Genomic DNA, 21,185 nt, shown 5'->3' with positions numbered 1-21,185 from the left:
TCAATCATTGCTTCTATTTGAGAGTTTTTCTTTTTCACTCCTTACCTCCTAGCTTCTCTTATAGTTGAAGAGCATGGGGTCTAAAAGATCTGGGTTTGAATTGTGGTTCTACGACTTATTAGTTTACTAATCTACTTATGAACCTATCTTAGCTGCAGTTTTCTCAGCTGTATAAGAAGATCACAAAATCTCCTTGCAGTAATGTTCTGAAGACTAAGAACGATCCATTTTAAAGTGTCAGGCATACAGCAGGTACTTTATTAAGAGCTGATATTATTATAATTCTCATGAGTCTTCTCACAGTCATCCTGTTATACGTAGAAGAACACATGCTCATGAATACTTTTAAAGTAAGATATGTAGGATTTTTTTCTCTATTATGTTTCACTATCTTGCAGAAAAACATAATTTGGTATTATAAAAATTATTCCTATAAATAATATTTGTATAGTGACTTACAGTTTACAAAATACCTTTGAAACTGAGGACTATACCCCTAAATTAGCCATTTGTTGCTGTGTGACTGTGATCATTATTCTTGCAACCCATTCTGCCATCAAAATGCTTAATAATTAACAATAGTGATAAACTGCAAATACTAAGAAGGCTATGAACAAAGTCCAATGTGTTATTGTCATAGGCCTATATTTTTAGAAATACTTGACAGTTGAAATTGGCCAGATGAAATTGAGCAATGGATCATAGATTCTCCATCTCAGCAGTATATCTTGGAAGCAGAGGCCTCCTCTAGGCAGGCTTTGACAAAGGACATCTAAAACTGGTTTCTTAACTTCTTTTTGACTTCTAGAATGTCGTCTAAAGTATTGGTTAAGTTGCCTGTTCTCATTTGAGTTAAAATACAATTCTTAAAAAATCGAGTAAGTAATTCTGAAATAAGCTTATATAAGTGTAAACAAAAGAACAGAAAGAAATTTGGGTAATTTTCTTAAATCTAAATAAATATACTATGTCGCATGCTGAGATTAATGACATTATCTAAACTCGGTAGGAATGCAATTAAGTGCTAAGAAACAGAAAGCGCCTCACAGTTTTATAAGACTGAGCTGTTTTTACTATCATAATAACTGAAGCATGTGCTTAATAACTCATCAAATACATTTACTTCCCTTCAACATCTACAAGGTCAAAACCAGTCATCAGCCGTAACTTGAAGTGTCATTAATTCCTCTGAAAAACTGTTGAAGAGATTGTTCCAAGAAGCACCAGCCTGTATCCCATTGAGGTTCCTGGGGTGTTTCAGGGATGCTGGGAGGTGCAATGTACTTTTAAAACGACGTATGGATGGATAGCATTACTCTTAATGCTCCAAATGAAGAGCTTGCCATACAACTGTTCCTTATACAAGGTACGGCGCTCCATATGCAACAGTTCTGATGTTTAATGTTTTGTCCTATGTCCAGTCCTTGGTTTAGCGATCATGGCCATTATACCTACATTTTAAAATATGATCTAATATATAAGGGTAACTGCCAACTTAGTAACTGAGAACTGCATAGCATTGGGTCAGCATCAGTGCTAGGTCACTAGGGGCAATCTTGTCTAGATTTGCTCCCAGAGTATCTGCACGAGCATGGAGTTTCTATATCTTTCGTCTTTGTTTCATGTTATTACTTCCACTTCCTCCCCATCACCTGCCAGGGTTTTCAAATCCTTCGGGGATGTTTTGTTTCAATGTTTGTATTTACCAAACCCAACTATAATTAATATTTATAGCACTTCTGATCATTTCAAAGCTATTTCACAAATAAAATATCTTGATCTTCATAGTAATATCAAGTGAAATGAGAAAACTGAAGCATGAGGAAGTTCTATAATATGCCTGAGGCAACTTGACGTCAATGTCAGAGCAGAGTACCTGCCTTAGGACGCTGAACCTAGCACTCACTTCACCCCCATGACTGCTCGTCGTTGGTTTGGTCTTTGGATTAGACTTGCACCAGAAATTCTTTCTCACCAGCTTTGTGATTTTTAAACATATTAGGTAAACTCTCTGGATTTTAGCTTCCTTGTTGGTAAATGGGGACAACAACGCCTACTTCATAGAGTTATTTGAGGATTACATGAAATGATGTGTGTAAAGTTAAAAACCTAACTCAGGCATGCTGGCTCCTGCCTATAATCCAGTTACTTGGGAGGCTGAGGTGGGAGGATCCCTTGAGGACAGGAGTTCAAGATCAGCCTGGGTAACACAGCGAAACCCCATCTCTAAAAATATTAAAAAATTAAAAAATAAAAATAATAAAGTAAAAATACCTAGAATAAGGTTTAGTGTTCAAAACTGCTCATCCTTCTAATCCCTAGTCTTGGTCATCTTCACTAAAGGTAGTTTCCTTAGGTCTACTGAGTATGAAGCGACTCTGGAATTCCATGTTGGGCTGGGGGGCACGGTATACTTAATGTATCAGTAGGGTGGTAAAATATTTACCAATAATCTAAGGATTTATCAGTCATCTGCCACATTCCAGCACAGCGCTCAGTACTTCCGATGCACAAAGAAACAGCAGCAGCCAAGGAATTTTGCAAGTAACAAGAACAAGACTTAATGATTTTCTAGACAATAAAGTGATTCCAAGAGAGGCTGGTATGTTCCATTTAACCAAGGTCTTTGTAAATTCTCCAAAACACTTTCAAATAGAGTAAAATACTTTTAAAACTACTTCATATAAATTGTATAGCTTACTTTTAAATGGCATATTCCACCAAATCCCGAAATGTTATTTTTTTATAGGCACTGATACTGTATCCAATCTGCACTATTACACAGGCTGAGGGAGGGACAGCAAAAGGATCAATCTCACAGTGAACCTAGGAATGAGTGGTTAAATTGTGTTCGGTGTTTCTGCTGTGTTTCCATTACTGAGTCACCCAGATTTAAAATACCTTAGGGTAGGAATAACCATTTGGTTTTTCTCCTTCCTTTTCCTTCAGTGCCTCAGAACATAAAATACTTGTTGAGTTGCATTTCAGCCTCTGAGTTAAACCAAAAAATGTAGTTATGACTCCATCCCATTTGAATTAGTCCACTAAAAAAAGGTATTTACAGTTAAGTGGAAACATTTCATCTTCTGATTATTTTTTAATATAAAACAGTGACATCTCAGCATACTTTAGTTTAAAACTATAAGAACAGAAAAGATTAATTTTTTTCTTCTTGAGACAGGGTCTTACTTTGTCACCCACACTGAAGTATAGTGGTGCGATCACAGCTCACTGTGGCCTTAAACTCCTGGGCTCAAGCCATTCTCCTGCCTCAGTATCCTGAGCAGCTGGGACTACAGGCACATGCCACCGTGCGTGGCTGGCGAGGAATAAATTTTATTGTTATTAATAGCAACTGGTCACTATGCACATGTGTGTGAGACAATGTTCAGAATGATACAGCCTAGGGTTTAAGACCAGAAACTTTAGTTCTGATTCTGCTTCCTTTAGTATTTTTATCCACGGACACAATGTTCCTGTTTTGAGAATGGGAAGAATGCCATATATTTTACAGCATTATGAAGAAAATTTAAGATGGGATATTACTGTTGACACAGTAGTAAGTAATAATTTTGAGTGTTTAATGTGTGTCAGATATTGTTCTAATCAACTCATTTAATCACAACAACTCAATGAAATGCATAGTATTATTATTCCTATTTTAAAGATATTAAGGCTTAACAGTTTTAACAAAAAACCTTGCCAAGATCACCCAGCTAGTAATTGGTTGAGCAGGATCTCAAACGCAGGCAGTCTAGCTCCAGAGTCCATGCTCTGAGCCACTTCCCTGTGCTGCCTCACTCCATCACAGCAGCTCATGACATGCTGGTTTCCCCTCTTCTTGGATTCTGGTATACAAAAACACAACAGATCCTGTCTTTTCCAGAAAGAAACAGTTGTTACACCAAGGACACAGGATATATGCACATATGGATAAAAAGCACGATAGAACTTGTCCAACAAATGTCAGAGGAGGTATACAACAAGCTCTACAGAAGTTTGGAAGAAGGGAAATAATGGGGATAAGGACATCGGCAAGATTGTTGTGATGTGGGTGGACTTTGACTTTGTTTCACCTTCGAGAGTAAACAGACCTAAAACTATTAAAGAGTAGTTGGGAAAGATATTTCAGATAATACGAACAGGAAAGACAAAGGATCTCTGTGTTTAGGAAATAAGAATCAGTTTCATGATAACTGCAACTTGCCAAAAATACACACACACACACAAACAAAAAACAACACACACAAAAGAAAATAAGTAACATTTTTGTTTTGAAAAAAGAATCCATTTCAGTGACGGGGAAGGTTTCCATATGGGCAACACTGAGGGTAGAGCGGGGGCAGTTTAAAGTGATTTTGTACAGTGTTTTAGAAACTCAAGAGAGGAGAAAGACCTCCTGCTAGAGGGCCACCAGGGGCTTCCGAGCGACTGTGAGTGAGGAGATGGCAGGTATGTAACACGGATGAAGGTAGGGAATGCCAGATAACGGACTGCGAGAGCTTGCAGAAATCTTCGGCACACATACCTACATTCAGACGGGTCCCTATTATTCCAGCGATGATTATCTTGTTGGCGGGTATTCCATGGCCTCTCCTCACCTGCTGGCTGTCCTTTTGGTTTGTCCCTTGCTTTAGCACCTGGGGGGGGGGGGGGGACACGGAGGCAAAGTGATTTTCCAATGAGTCTTTTTGTTTGTTTCTTTTTGCTGCCCTTTCCCAGCTGTGGTTAGATTTGCTGTTGGAAGGAGAAGTATATTGTGGATGATAAGAACATTTCTTTCTCTTTTTCTTTTTTCATGGTACTTCCAGTCCCTTTATTGAACAATTTACATGGGAAGAGCAGGAATCCTATTTGAGCTTAACCCTGGAATATGTAATTGTTAATTTCCCTTGATCAGAGATGGGCTACGAAACGGGGAGCTGCCCATATGGACTTTTCAATAACATTTGTATAGCAGAACCTTGTTTCCAATCTGGCTGCTGAGACTTTTAGGTGAGAGTGGTTAAAGTTATTCTCCTTAAAAATGTTATGTATTGCGTATCTCAAGACCTGCTGATAGTCATATGATTATTTATTTCAATCATTCTTACCTTTGCTACTATTTGGATATATTATGCAGTTGCTGCTTCTTCCTAAGTTGAATATAAGCTACCAGTAATTCTGATTCTCTAGCTGCAGAGTACATGTTTGGCTCTAAAACTAAAGTGCTGTATTAGTGGGATGAAAAAAAAGAAAGAGATGAGAAAAATGAAACAGAGCAATGCCAAGCTCTTTTTTAAAAGTAATATTTAATTACTATTTCAGGCTACTTTCAAGAGTGTATATGACATCTAAACAGATTGTAGAACCCTAATACATCATTTCACTAATATATATCCAATTGCGGTTGACAAAAAGATTATTTTGGTCCATAATGGCCTAGAAACCCATCTTTTACTTGGATCCATTATATGCAAATATATTTAGGGTACAAAACGCGCGCACACACACACACACACACACAAAATCTCTTTCAAGTAAAGGAACAGGTCTTAAAAATTTATACACTTGGCTAATAGCCAGCTACTGAGTCTATTTTGTCTCCTCTCTGATTAACATACTTTCATAAATTATTTCCAATTTCTTCCAGTTGTGTTCTTGTCAACTCTTCACCTCACAACCCCAATATTGTCCACATAGTTATAGATAAATCAGACAGTGGGTAGCAAAAAGCACATCCAGCTATTTTAGGACATGGCATATATCAGTTATGCCCAGAAAACTGGCTCCTTTGCTCGTGAGAACTTCTTGGCATATCCATTAGCCTGCTGACCTCGGTATGAAACATTACAATATAAAGCCTCAACTACTCTGTTTCTCAATTTGTTTGATAAACTAGAATTATTTCCAAAGTTCTCAAATAAACAGAAATCATTATAATTATAAATAATTAAAACGCTAAACTCAAGAGGGCACTCAACATTCATTATACTGTAGAGCTTGTCCCCTAAGGGTAATACCTTCAATTAGTTCAGTTTTTACAACAGAAGAAAAATGTGACAATCAGTAATTGCAGGTATTTAGTTCAAGGAACAAAACATGCAAACTGGCCTTTAAATTGCCCTTTCAGTCACCACAGGTTATGCTCTCTTTTAGATTCTTAACATTTGTACTAATTCTAGAATACAGGAAAGCAACAGATAAGGGAAAAACACAGTCTTCAAAGCTGTGAGTAGATGCACTTCAGCTTTATCAGCTCTTTCAGTGGAGAAGGTTAAAGTAGAAGGTAAGATCTAACAAAAAATGATTTTAAGAGAGAGCCCTTTAAAAGACATTCTATAAAATTTATCACTTATTTATTCACTTACTTTACAAACATTTATTAAGTGTCAGAGTTTATGCTAAATGATAATGACATTGCTTTAGAAAAACTAGCTGAAGGTTTTTTAAAAACATACAAATTTGTTTATGTGTGTATATATGTATATTGTTACAAATATAGAGTATACATATCCATAATTTATAAAATGATGTTGTTTTGAGTGTTATTCCTCGTTCTTAAAGTTGTAATGAAATTTAAAAAAAATTAATCACAAAATTACTTAGATTTTATTCCTTGGAGTCTCCTCTATAAAAAGCATCAATTTCCTTTACAAAATATAACTATTTTCTGTTGCAGTAGTAAATGCTATTTCAGTTACTAGGGCTTTTGTTAGGTTTTCATAGAATTAAAGTACTGTAAGTTGGAAATGGATTAGCAAATAGTAAATACTGTTTTTGGATCAAAGCAAGTATAGCAAAACAGATTTCTTTACTCTGATTCAACATCAAATTGACAACCATGACCTGAGAAAGGGTTATCTTTTACTAGCTGCCACATTGGGGAAATAAATTTAGTCCTTCATTTAAGTAGAGGAAAGAACTCATTAGAAATGTGGTACAAGTGGTTTCAGGATGATAAATCTCAAGTTACCAATTCCACTTTTAATGATTAGCTGCCTGTGCCTTGTATTTAATTAAAATGATTATTTTAAATGCTTATATTTAATTTAAACATAATTATCTAAAGTTCAATGTTACTGCCTCATCCATTTTGAAATTAATTAATTTATAAAATAGTTCAAAAAGTGCTGTAAAATATTAATATTAAAATACAGCAGGATCAGTTTGCATCTCTTGTTGGTTTCTGTTGTGGACTCCTAGTGAGCTGTTTACATTAGGTAGGACTGCAGGGTCTCTGGCATAGCTAATGTGTAATGAAATCAAATATTGATATGTCCTTGACATTTCCTTTGCACGTAGGATATATACTTTAACCTTCCAGGAATAATAGTTCATAGCTAAGGATACGATTGTTTAAACTTTAAAGCGATGCAAGTTTTAGAAATTATTTTGGACTTAATACATTTAGGAGAAACCATTGCTTTTAGCAAATGATTTATAAGTGTGTAACAATCAGTGTGATAAAATTTCTTATGAGTCAGTCCAATAAATGTGACCAGAAGGTGTTTTCAAGGAAAAGTTCTGCTTTTAACTTGTATTTAAACAAACAGTTTAAATAGTGAGTAGTGATATATAACAATGTTTCCTGGTCTATGGATTCTGAGGATATTCTGAAACACTCTTGTATCCATTTGGACGGGATTTCCTGGTGCAGTGAAAAACTATATCCATGAATGTCCTACAATCCTTAGTGTGCTTGATGGGAAAAACTTTTAAGCTGTGCACATTTGTCTATCAATGATGATTGCTACCATTTATTAGGTACTGAATACGTATTAGGCACTGAACTAAATGCCTAATAAAATTGTATTCAGCCCATTTTACAGATGAATGAAGTGAGGCTTGGAGAGACTAAGGCATACATAATTTATACGTATAATTTGTAAGTTATAGAGGCAAGACTCAAAGCCTAAATCCACAATGCTACCCCTTACTGTCTTCAGCTCCCATCTCAGAGAGCTAGGAAGGCATTCTCAATTGTGAGATGCTTGTAACCCCCACCTCCACCACCACCACAAACAACAACAAAATAGTTCTCCCTTGCAGTAATAGTGTAAATTAATAAAATGGTAAAAGTAACACATTTGGCTTGACTATTAGTAATTAAAATCTGTTGCCCCCAATGTTAGTGTCCTTTTATACAAATATTAATATACGCAGAATTTTCTAATATTTTATTAAAACCTGGGCTTTCTATTCTCCAACAAACCTCTATAGTTGGGGAGATTTGTTCTCACCATTCTGTGACATTAGCTCAAAACTTCGCACAATCTCTACTCCCAACACCACCAACAACCTTTGGGGCATCTTAATTGTGAGCAGGCTATAAGGCTATAAAATCAGACTCAGCTTATACATCAAGTAAGTTGTGCAGAATATTTCTTTCCTTTTCACACTAGTATTATTAGGTGGAATTCCAGGATGCCTTTAAGCAATGCTGTATCTCAATTACCACAACTGCCATCTGTTTCTGTTTCTTCCAATGAACGATATCCCCACCCAAAAGCTAGGCTTCAGTGTGTTTTCTGCAAAGAATATGAGTAACACACACAAATATTCCTCCTATTTAGATTAGACAGTATTAGGTAGTAATCAAAGCCAATTATCTATTGATTTTCAGTTTAACATTTCAACTATCAAACACTATCTTAACTCCAGACACCCTCAGAAGGTTCAAAGGATTGGAACCATTGCAAAGCAATTATAGCAGAGAAGACCTGTTTGAGGAGCTAGAATAGGTAAAAATACAGGCACATCTGCTTTGTAAGTCTTGCTCAGACCTTTAAATGCCATCTGTTTTCCCGTTCTTTTCCAGCTACCATCTTCCCCTAGGCTAAAAGATTTTAAAATGACGTGGGGGAAGAAAAAAGTTTGAGAAACTAGTTTGAGATTTTAATTCTGTATTTCATCTGTCAGACAGTGAAATGCAGTTAACCGCAGCAAGTGTTCCTAATAGATAAGGGAATTGTTGCTTCACATATAATTACATTGAGTCTAACAGTAGACATAGCCAACTATATCATCATCATACTATTAGAAGTGCTAGTAAGTCTGAAAAGAATCCATTTTGAGGAGGGTCAGAGCTACTTTTATTTTACTTCAAGCCAGGGTTATCATGGAATAAAACTGATAATTCTTTTGGGGAACAATTTTTGGAATATAAAAAAAGTATTAAAGGGTAAATGAAACTAACTGTTGTGACTGGCAGTGCGTTCAGGCATTCTGTGTTCTTTTGTGTTTGCTTTGGAATGTTAAACAGGTTGGGTTCGTTTTAAAAGAAAACATTTTATTCAGAACATTCTTCCATGAAAGCCTTCTTTGACAAAGTGTCATTTTCTGATATATTAGTACATGTCTGCCCACATTTTCTATTCAAAAGAGGCTAGCAATGTTTTAACAACTTTTGACAAGCATGGGGAATTAAACTTCCACAGAATCGACTCTTTTAATGTAATGCTACAATCTATTTTATATGCTCGATTTTGCACTTCTTATGGCAGGCCACAACATTTTAAATTATATCAACTTATAGTTGAAAAAAGTACCAAAAAATTAAAAATGAATAATTACTTAACTCATCAATAAAATATATTTAAGCACATAATTCTGAAATTTGTTGAGAAAAGGAGTTACAGATATAGAATTAAGTGAATTAGAAATTAGTAATAAGAGATAAGTAAAAGAAATTTCTAATAAACTAGCCAAGGAATCTCAAGGAATTGAGCTACCTCTTAATTAAATTTAGCTACTAAATTTCAAAATCAAATGCTGGCTGGACACGGTGGCTCATGCCTGTAATCTCAGCACTTTGGGAGGCTGAGGCAGGTGGATCATCTGAGGTCAGGAGTTCAAGACCAGCCTGGCCAACATGGCGAAACCCTGTCTCTACTTAAAATATAAAAATTACCTGGGCGTGGTTGCAGATGCCTGTAGTCCCAGCTATTCAGGAGGTTGAGGCAGGAGAATCACTTGAACCCAGGAGGCAGAGGTGGCAGTGAGCCAAGATTGCACCACTGCACTCCAGCCCGGGCAACAGAGCAAGACTCCATCTCAGAAAAAACAAACAAACCAACAAAAAGCCCAAAACCGAAATCAAATGCTTTGTTAATTGGCAATGCAGGCTCTGCCTATTGGAAATCTTACTTGGATACCTATAGGCACCTCAAACCAACACTTCAAAGACCTCTCTGGCTCCCCAAAATTGCCCCTCCCCCGATTGTGACCTTGCACAACTGGGGTCCTAATTGCTCCCCAGCTTCATCTGTCCCCACTCCACCCTGTCTGGCCCATTCATTCATCCAGAGCTGCTTTCAATGCCTTGAATACACTGGGCTTTGCTCCTCTGCCTAGATCACTATCCCAATCAGCCTGGCTAATTTCTCCTCTTCAGTCTCAGCTTGGATGTCACTTTCCTCAAGAAGATTTCTCTGGCAATTCTTTTTCCAGGTGCCCTTTCTCTAGATCCTTACAACCCTGTTCTCTCCAACCAAAATCCCTGTCACAGAATGATGCGATTGTCTCTTTACTGGCCTGTAACCCCAACAGAGTGTAAGCAGCATAAGGGCTAAGACAACGTCTATCTTTTTACTGCTAATCTCCACAGCTTAGACCAGTGCTTGGAATATTCTAGATGCTCTCAAAAAAGCTTCTTTAAAAAGATTAATGAATCATTTAAGTGAGAAGTTCATATATGATGAATGTGTTTCTTTTTTCTTTTTGGCAATAATACAAACTGTCAAATATAACCACATTTTAAAAAATAACTTATCTAAGTCAGTATAGGTTAACAATAATGTTCCCATTTGGTTATTTCATTTAGGTGGAACAAGTTTCTCATTCTGGTTTAAGACCTTTCTCATACCACCTATCTCCATAAAGAAAAATGCAGGCCGGGCGTGGTGGCTCATGTCTGTAATCCCAGCACCTTGGGGGGCCGAGGCGGGCAGATAAGGAGGTCAAGAGATTGAGACCATCCTGGCCAACATGTTGAAAGCCTGTATCTACTAGAAATACAAAAATTAACTGGGCATGGTGGTGCGCACCTGTAGTCCCAGCTACTCAAGAGGCTGAGGAAGGAGGATTGCTTGAACCCGGGAGGTGGAGGTTCCAGTGATCCAAGATCCCACCACTGCACTCCAGCCTGGTGACAGAGCGAGACTTTGTCTCAAAAAAAAAAAAGAAAAAGAGAAAAGAAAAGTGCAAGGTAGATAATAGGAGAATTGAAGGATGTTAAACTCTGGAATGGCACGCTAAGATTTGAGTTTAAGATACAGACTTCTGGGCGCGGTGGCTCAAGCCTGTAATCCCAGCACTTTGGGAGGCCGAGACAGGTGGATCACGAGGTCAGGAGATCGAGACCATCCTGGCTAACACGGTGAAACCCCGTCTCTACTAAGAAATACAAAAAACTAGCCGGGCGAGGTGGTAGGCGCCTATAGTCCCAGCTACTGGGGAGGCTGAGGCAGGAGAATGGCGTGAACCCGGGAGGCGGAGCTTGCAGTGAGCTGAGATCCGGCCACTGCACTCCAGCCTGGGCGACAGAGCGAGACTCCGTCTCAAAAAAAAAAAAAAAAACAAAAAAAAAGATACAGACTTCTAATGGTAACAGCAAAGGTGTATTGATGTATTGAAAGAGTTTATGAAATCCAATGTATAACACCTGAAGTAGCTAAAGGTGTTGCTTGATATTGCTATGTCACTATAATCACAGAACTTTAAAAGGGACGCTGTGATTGGAAAAGAAAATTTGAAACCAGTACCCATTAGTGGGTCAAGCAAATGAAGATGGAGAACAGGGCATCTTATGAATATTGTTATTATATCATAAAGAACTGGAATAATCAATATCCTCTTGAAAGAGACTTAAATCTAATGAAGCAGCTGTGGATAACTAAATTATGATTATGACAGATTCAGGGAATTGGTTCAGGGTTCTTTGCATCCAAAAATAAAAAAAGTAATCAAAGTGAAATTGCATTAGCTGACCTCCTCAGACCACCTCTGAAATACAGTAAGCATTTATTAAGAATACCCAAAACAACAGCATGACATAACTGCTTCTATATTTCACAAATGCCTTTGGCTAAGGGGGAGGAGGGATGGAGTCAGGTGGGGGAGGGCACGTGAGGGGGGAGGACACAGGAGGAAGAGAAGCTACTTGCACAAGGATAAGTGGAACTCCTATTTTAATAATTGCCACAGCAGTATTTTTCTTAAGTCAAGATTAAAAATATGATGAGCTTACAGAATGTTATCATCCACAGCAAAAACAATATAAAAACAATTCTTATTCCCACATAAATTACTTAATACAACTGCTACTGGTTTTACAGATTAAGTGCTAGCACTGATGGGCCATTCTATATAAAAGACATTCTTTCTCTGTATTTTTTAGTCTTCAGCTTTTGGTATTCCTTTGTCTCTTTAGTATACTCTTATTTCTTATCTTGAAGTATAACGAAATATTTCACTAGTAACACCCATGGAATTGTTTTCATTGGCTCTCTTCTGGGCCTCCTGAGGCCATCATATGAATGGTAACAACAAACAATTTCAAGGCAATAATCATGACGAATAAATTAAAGCACAGTGTATATATAGTATCCATCAAATAAATAAACTTGTTTTACTGAACTGTATTTACTGAACTGTATTTTCATTTCAAGAACTGTTCTCCCCACCCCCACTGCTTTCCAAAATGCCTCTTTAGAGCAGTTCTTATTTTAAAAGACTGCTTCAAATTGATTCTGAGGAATTTGAGTTCTCCACACTCTTTTCTGGCAATGCGCTTTTTCTCAGATCAGCAGAAACAATGTGAAAACACCTGTCACAGTAATTTCAAATGTCTATCATCTACCAAGTTATACATAAATGATCCACGGTTGCAATGTGGTCCTTGAATGAAGGACTTTCTCAAGAAAGACAAATGCTGTCGAAAATATAAATGGGTACCTTGTAAGAAAAAGCCACTTGTATCATTTGCAGAAACCTATAGTTTTTATTTTTATCTTTAATCAGAGCCAAGCTAATATTTTTGAAAGAACTAATTTTCCTTTTCATTCACAACAAGTATTATGTATACATGCATGCTTACCTGCAGTTTTAGATGTCATTCAACTCAACTGCATGGGGTTGTGGCTGGAAATGGAGTCAGACTGGCAACAAAGCATTTACTGAATGCCTACTCAGGGTAAATGATTTAAAAAAAAAATCTACCTCTTCACCCCACGCTATCCCCCCAAAAACAAGGCAAGGTATAATTGTTGAACATATGCAGTATAGGTGTTCTAAAAAGCATAGAGAAAGGCTCTGGCGTATAAATTCTACTTTTATGTCCTATATACTCGTTCTTTTCTGTGGTCTTAGCTTAGATGCAAGTCACTCCCAAGAACTGGTCTGCTCCCCAGGTGATTCTGCAGCCAGAGTTGGAATTCCTGCTCTTAAGCCCTCTTCTGCTCTGCATTTTAGCAACAAACTCCCTACCCACTTCCTGTTTTCAGTCATCTGTGCAACCTGCATTTCCTTCACATTCTTAGTCCTTTTACCAGGGCTTGAAAATTAGTTTGTATTTCCCTATTCCATTTCCCTCTCCTGTCCTCAGAATTGCAAAGCAATACTACCATAGTTTGAATGGGCAGTGTCACACATTTTAACATCCAGATTCAAGGAGGCAAGTATGTATCAAAATAATTTTGCATTTTTTTATCCACAAGAATAACCCTTGAAATAGGCCTTTTGAGATGGGTTGCAATTTGTTAGGAAATAAATGATATGAAGAACAATGGAAACATACATTATGATAGCCATACCTTTTCCTCTTTTAAATTCAGTATATTTCAGACTTAAACCTATGGGAACGTAATGCCACAGTATGATAATCACTCCAGTGTTCCTAAAGGCTTGACATTTTTTAAGTGTGTATGTAATATTCAGGTGGTGCTCAAATGGATCAACCACCCTGCTTCTGCTAATGCAAAGCATCTTCTGTGGTAGTGTGGCGAGGGTTAGCAATATCCAACTTGCAAAAGGCAATAAAGAGCACTCTTAAATGTGCCTTATTTCTAAACTACGGTGGCATATTATAGCACTCTTTGTCAGCACTTTATTGGTTTCACAAGAATAAAAACAAACACTGAGGTCTTTATTCTGAAATCCATTTCTGGAATTTATCTTACTAACAAAAGACTTAGTCCTGTGAGAGGTGTTCTAGTTATGAAGGAAGAATTTCCTTTTGTGGAAGTTTGTTATTTGAAAGGCTATATTTATTTGGTACTATAAATGTATAAATGTGCATTAAAAGCAACAAACTCTGTAAAATTATACCTTTTCCATGATCCACATGATAAACCTAAAAGAAGGAAATTTACTGAAATAAGAATTTTTTTCATAGCTGAGAAAAAGTAGTATATTTATGCATTTACATGAGAAGAGGAAAAGAAACTCAAAACTTTGTTTAAACATGAAAATTTTTTGGAATAAGTGTAGTCTGCTTTCAGCATTCAGCATTGTTTCTAGTGGTTACTTATTTACCAAAATTGCTTATTCATTGATATTTTGCAAAAAGTCTTGCTCTTAACAGTTTTTGGCTTTCTTTTATTTAAGCATACAAGGATAGGCAACTGTTCCCGGTGCTTCCCTTAGCTCCTCTGACTGGATTCTATATACATGAACAAAAGCTACCCCAAAACAATAAAGGAAAATCAGGCGTATTTCTAAACCAACAAAAGAATAACCTGTTTTGCCACACTCTCACTACAGAGGCATCTCTTGATAAATGGATTTTTAGATGTGAACACTGGTTTATTATTCACAATCAAATCCATTTACCAATCAGCCCTGCACATGGGTTAGAAAAGAATGAAAAATATCACAAAGTACATAGTAAATGGCCACAAAACAAAGCAAAATCTAGCCTCTAATTATTTATGCAGCAAAAGTTCACTACTTTAACTTGCCTCCTTAACCCAAAGGAAAGATGAATGGTGACAAGGGAAAATACACACATAGGAACACTAGAAGGTTCCCGGAGCTGCCCTAGACAGGCTTCCACGAAGGTTAAGGAAGGGAGTATGCAACTGGGCCCTCTCAGAAATGTGTCATTGTGAAGTTTTAATTCCCCAAAGTGTTTTAACGCCTGTTTTCTTTTGTGTTAGGCTGAAATCTTTCAGAGACAAGGTTCAAGAGAGCAAGTAAAACATTACAGGACAATGGACAGATCAAGGTATACTCCTGTTTAGGCTAAGGAAGCTGGCTTTGTATAAAGTCTTTCTTTTCAAAGGGGAGAGATGAGGGAGAAGAAAGCCTTTAGAAAATAAGGGTGATAGCTTCTCTTCCTGGTTCTTCCCGGAGCTGGGAAAAGCTGGCTTGAGAGGGTTAAAAAGAAAAAAAAGAAGAGTGACAAGTAGCTTTTAACAAAATGCCATGTCAAGAGTAATACCAAATATGTAACAAGCTATTTGTCAGCATACATTTTCTTTGTCTCTTTTTCCATATAGGTAGCCACTCCCAGTCAAGGACTGCATGAGCTGCCCAGAACAAGACTTTTTAGGATATGGTACACAGCTGGGAGCCGGCCAACTCCTGGTTTTGTCATTACCCTCAGAACTCCAGAATGTAAGTTCCATGAAGGTAGGTTTCTAAATATTTTTATTTGTTTTGCTCACTGCTGTATCTTTAGCACCTAAAATCTTGCCTGGCAGATAGTAAGCAAGCAATAAATATTTGGAGTATGAATAGACGAATGCCATTCAGACCTCACATTCTCGAACTTTGGCAGCTGTATGTAGTTACCAATTCACTGAGATGTGAGCATATGCCAGACATTGTGCCAAATACTAATCATTTAATATCTAATCGTTTAATCCTCACAACAACTATGTGACAAAGATATTACTATCTCTACTGTAGGATTCATAAAGTCCCCAAGTTAGAATGAGGGAGTTAAGCAGCTTAGTTAAAATCCTGCAACTTGTAGAAGGAAGTTAACCTAGTTTAATTCCAAATTGACTTACTATGCTAAATACCGGTTCAATACTGCTTACTCAATGACTCTGATCCACAGCATCAAAATTTCCTTGGATTTTGAACCTTGGCCTCTTGTAAATCCTTGTATTAGTCGGGTTTTGTTTTGTTTTGTTTTGTTTTTTTGTTTTGTTTTTTGTTTTTTGAGCAATGGAACTAATAGGAAAGGGAGTTTATTAAGGAGAACTGACTCACACAAACACAAGTTCAAGTCCCATGATAGGCCGTCTGCAGGCTGAGAAGCCAGTAGTGGCTCAGTCCAAGTCCCAAAAGCTCAAAAGCAGGAGAAGCTGACAGTGCAGCCTTCAGTCTGTGGCTGAAGGCTGGAGAGCCCCTAGCATACCATTGGTGTAAGTCCAACAGTCCAAAAGCTGAAGAATGTGGAGTCTCATGTTTGCGGGCAGGAAGCATCCAGCAGAGGAGAAAGATGAAGGCCAGAAGACTCAGCAAGTCAGTTTCTTCCACCTTCTTCTGCCTGCTTTTTCTAGTTGTGCTGGCAGCTAATCAGATGGTGCCCACCCACACTGAGGGTGGGTCTTCCTGAAGGTGGGTCTTCTCTCAGTCCACTGACTCAAACATTACTCTCCTCTGGCAACACCCAGAAACACCCAGAAACAATACTTTGCATCCTTCAATCCAATCAAGTTGACACCTAATATTAACCATCACAATCCTGCTCTCTAACTCTGTGGGGATCCTGTGCTGCACATAATGTAAACCTTGCTTCAACACTCCTATCTCTCCATGTATGTCATGCTGGTGAGGTCTTTCTCTGCTTGGGCTGCCATAGCAATATGCCATAGATTGGGTGGCTTAAACAATAGGTATTTACTTTCTCATCATTCTGGAGGCTTGAAAGTTCAAGATCAAGGTGCCAGCATGGTTGGGTTCTGATGAGGGCTCTCTTCCTAATGTTCATCTATTCACTCTGTGCTTCCATGGCCTTACCTTGGTGTATGATTGTGGAGAGTTCTCTCTCTTTATTCCAGTAAAGCTGCCAATCTATCAGATTATGACCACGTCCACATGACTTCATTTAACTTGAATTACTTCCTAAAAGCTCTATCTCCAAATACGTTGCTGAGGTATGGTTTCAGCACAAGAATTTTGTGGTACACAATTCAGTTCATAGCAGGTATCCCTCAGAGCTAACCTGCCAAGGACAATAACAACCAAACATGTTCAATTTCTGTGCTTTAATTGCATGATTCACTGTCACACTTGCTGTAGTAACTTTTGCCACCTTAGGGGCTTCTTGCAATATTTTGACCTCAGTAATTTGGAGAATCAATGTGCATATCTAGGTTAAATGTGTATTGGATTTGAAGAACTGTTAAAACTCTCTCTGTAGCCAAGTTATTCTGCTGATGCACTTTTCCAAAAGTAGTTCCTCAGGGGTTTCTTGATCTTTCCAGATCTTCACCCTGGCCATCACATTATCAGAGTTAGCACTGCAGAGGAGAACACAGACTCAGGGTGACAGACCTGAATCCTATCCCTCTTTCTATCTGTGTGACCTGGGGAACAATGTGAAAATCACAAAGTATGTATTTTTAAGTTATTGTTTTCCTGAAATCACCCAAACCATGGATATCTGATGTTGCCCAGAATGAAATTTCATAGCTACAATGTGGCTTAATATATTTTCCAATGGTCATTACATCTATATGCTGTTTTCTTACTTATAACCGAGATCCTGTTCTGAAGACACAATGAACCATGAAGTTTACACAACTCTAAATTATTCTTTGAGATATTATAAGTGTTTCTTGGAATTTTCCAAATTGAATCTCAAAATCAGAAATATAGTCTGACCTAGTCATTAAAACGTTTCCTTATCACAGAGAAAAAAAATAAAGCCTGTGACATGCTCTTGTTAGTAACAATAGTCTTGTTCTCTAATCTTGTATTAAGCCACTATTGGTGTGGTAGGACATCCTGAAGAAGAGCAGAGTACATGGTATCATGACCTATGCCAGGATTTCAAAATGTTATAGATTTGGCCATTCTAGACATTACTAAAATGTCAAGGAGTTCTGGTGCAGCAGTATGAACCATTTAAAAGAGTGTTTTGTTTTCTGGCAAAAATATACTTCCTGACTCATGAATATTCTTTTTTCAGGGAACTTAGGGAAGTGTGTGTGTGTGCATGCACACATATAGACTATCTTGAATTGCAGTTTTCTGAAGGAGAGATATTTCCTTATATGTTTTCTTAGCTTTATATTTTAAGATATGATAATGTGTTTTTAATGTAAGATTAAAACTATTAAAATATAAGCATTTATAGTAAATGCAAAGCCACTGTCTAAAACAGACTGAGAATGTATGCAAGTCATATATATTGCCATATTTATAGGAATTCTTGGAAATATTATAACAAATTATTACTGTTAGTGTTTCACATAATTATTTATGAGTATAAAATATAAACTACTTATTTTGTAAAGAAGAGATTGATCATCCCTAAGCTGCTATCAGGTTCTACATTTAGACAATAATGGAATACTCAAGTAGAAAAAGTAATCATTTTTTACAATGTTTTCTTTCATCATTGAAAAAAGAAATTCAAAGTTTTCTGTTGTTGGGCAATGCTGAGATAACTACTTTCTTTAAAAGGTCAGGTTATGAGGAAAAAATTCTAGAGAATAGTCATAGAAAATAAACCTGAAGATTTGAGTTCTTGCTTTGGCCCTGGAATTAAATAGCTCTGATACCTTAAGTAGATTACTAAATCTCCTGGAGCCTAAGTTTTCCTGTCTGCAAAAGGAGAGTATAAGAAGATTAGAGCTCTGAAGACCTTTAGGTTCTCCCAGTGTATAATTCTAGGTGGTTATTCCTGCATTAGAATCAGTGGAATTAATCTCCATGAACAAAGACAGTAAAGGTTATCCCAGGTGAATATTATCCTACATGTGGTTACAGGGGCTAAGCTTGTCATTATTATGAAACAGCACATTCCAGGTGGCATCCTCCAGTTATACCAGCCTGTGATGGTTAATTTTACTTGTCACCTTGACTGAGCCACATGATGCCCAGGTGAAATATAATTTCTAGGTATGTGTGTGAGGGTTGAATTGGTGAACTCAGTAAAACAGATGGCCCTACTCAATGTGGGTGAACATTATCCAATTAGTTAAGGGTCTGAATAGAACAAAAATTGAGTGGGAGAGGATTTGTCCCCTCCTTGCCTGCCTGCTTGAGCTAGCATATTGTTCTTCTTCTGCCCTTGGACTGAGATTTACACCATTAGCTCCTCTAGTTCTCAGGCCTTTGGACTCAAACTGGGATTACATCACTGGTTTTCTTGGGTCTCTGGTTGCAAACAGCAGATCATGAGACTTCTCAACTTCCATAATCTCATAAGCCAATGATAGGGTTTGGCTGTGTTCCCACCTAAATCTCATCTTGAATTGTAGCTCCCATAATTCTCTCAGGTTGGGAAAGGGACTCAGTGGGAGATAACTGCACCACGGGGGCAGTCTCCATCATATGTTCTCATGGTAGTGAATAAGTCTTATGAGATCTAATAGTCATATAAAGGGAAACCCCTTTTGCCAGGCTCTCATTTTCTTCTCGTCTGCTGCCATGTGAGATGTGCCTTTGCTTTCTACCATGATTGTGAGGCCTCCCCAGCCACGTGGAACTATGTATGAGTCCATTAAACCTCTTTCTTTTGTAAACTGCCCAGTCGCAGGTATGTCTTTATTAGCAGCATGGAAACAGACTAATACAGCCAATTCCTCATTTTATATAGCTATATAATCTATTGGTTCTGTTTCTCTGGAGAGTACTGACTAACACAGAAACTGGTACCGAGAAGTGAGGGGCTGTTGTAACAAACACCTACAAATGTGGAAGTGAATTGGGCATTGAGTAATAAGTAGAGGTAGGAAGAATTCTGAAGTGCTTGCTCTAAGAAACTGAGATGGTCATAAAGGGATTTTTAAAGGAGATTCTGGTGAGGGCTCAGGAGGGAAAAAGGAGAGATGTAGAGGAAGTTTCCATCTTATTAGAGGATACACAAATAATCATGCACAGAGTGTTGGCAGAAACACAGATAGTAAAAATGGCCATTCTGATGAAGTCTCAGCTGAAAATGAGGAATATGTTATTAAGCAATGGAAAATAAGTGAGCTTTGTTGTAAAGCAGCAAAGCACTTGCCTAAATTGTTTTCATGTTCTAGTGACTCGTGGAAGGTAGAACCTGCAAGCAATGAAATAGGATATTTAGCTGAGAAGATTTCTTTTTTTTCCCTTTTTGATGGAGTCTCTCGCTTCCGTCGCCCAGGCTGGAGTGCAGTGGCTGGATTTCTCGCTCATCGCAAAGCTTCGGCCCTGGGTTCAGGCCATTCTCCCACCTCTGGCTGAGAAGATTTCTAAGCAAAGTGTTTAAGCAGTGACTTGGTTCCTTTTGACTGCTTATAGTAAAATGTAAGTAGAGAAAAATGACTTGAAGACAGAATTATTAAGCAAAAAGGAACTAGAACTGAGTGATTTGGAAGATTCTCAGCTTATCCATATGGCAAAAAATGAGAAACCATGTTCAGAAGAGAGTACTGTAGATATGGCCAAGAGACTGCTCAGTAAGGAGATTAGTATGGGTGTGAACCATGGACTTAATTAGCTACCCCAGTAAAGCAACTGCCAATCTGAACTAAAAGAGAAAGAGATGGAAAGAAATGAAGGAAGGCATCAGACTTCTGGGAGTTCACAGGATGTGACCATAGAGATATTTGGCTATGAACATGATCTATTTTTCAAGGGAAGAATGAGGCCAAAAGCGACTCAGAAATTATCAGGGCTGCTTCCCCGGTGTCAAAATGAGGAGCCACTGCCTTGTTTTCAATAGGCAATAAGATCTCTGTCCAAAGCTGTGGTGGTTCATTCCCTGCCAGGTAGAAACATGGGGAGAGGATTGCTACCCCGGTGGGACCAAAAGGTGGGACTGCTGACCCGGTGGGTCTGGAAGGCAGAATATAGAGCTAAAGATGATTATTCTCCAGCCTTAAAGTCTTCTGGAGTTTGCCTTAATAGGTTTTGGACTTGCCTGGGACTCGTCACCCCTTTCTTCTTCCCCATTTCTGTCTTTCGAAATGGGAATGTATATCCTGTGCCTGTCCCATTATTGTATTTTGGAAGCACATAACATGTTTGGTTTTACTTATTCATAGCTGGAG

General features: G+C 37.8%; 1 protein-coding gene across 1 annotated transcript in view; it reads right to left on the bottom strand.

The window, feature by feature from the left end:
* Nucleotides 1–4,257: 4,257 nt before the first annotated feature.
* Nucleotides 4,258–21,185, bottom strand: part of LOC101023368 (formin-like protein 14) — a 169,199-nt gene continuing 152,271 nt past the window's right edge. The window contains exon 4 of the mRNA XM_031667616.1: nt 4,258–4,640. The gene's annotated coding sequence lies outside the window, so the exon portion shown is untranslated. The remainder of the gene's footprint in view (nt 4,641–21,185) is intronic.

The sequence above is a fragment of the Papio anubis genome, chromosome 6, assembly GCF_008728515.1.
Source record: "Papio anubis isolate 15944 chromosome 6, Panubis1.0, whole genome shotgun sequence".
NCBI lineage: Eukaryota > Metazoa > Chordata > Mammalia > Primates > Cercopithecidae > Papio > Papio anubis.
Note: the sequence above shows the minus strand (reverse complement) of the source record. Positions and strands in the feature narration are given on the sequence as shown.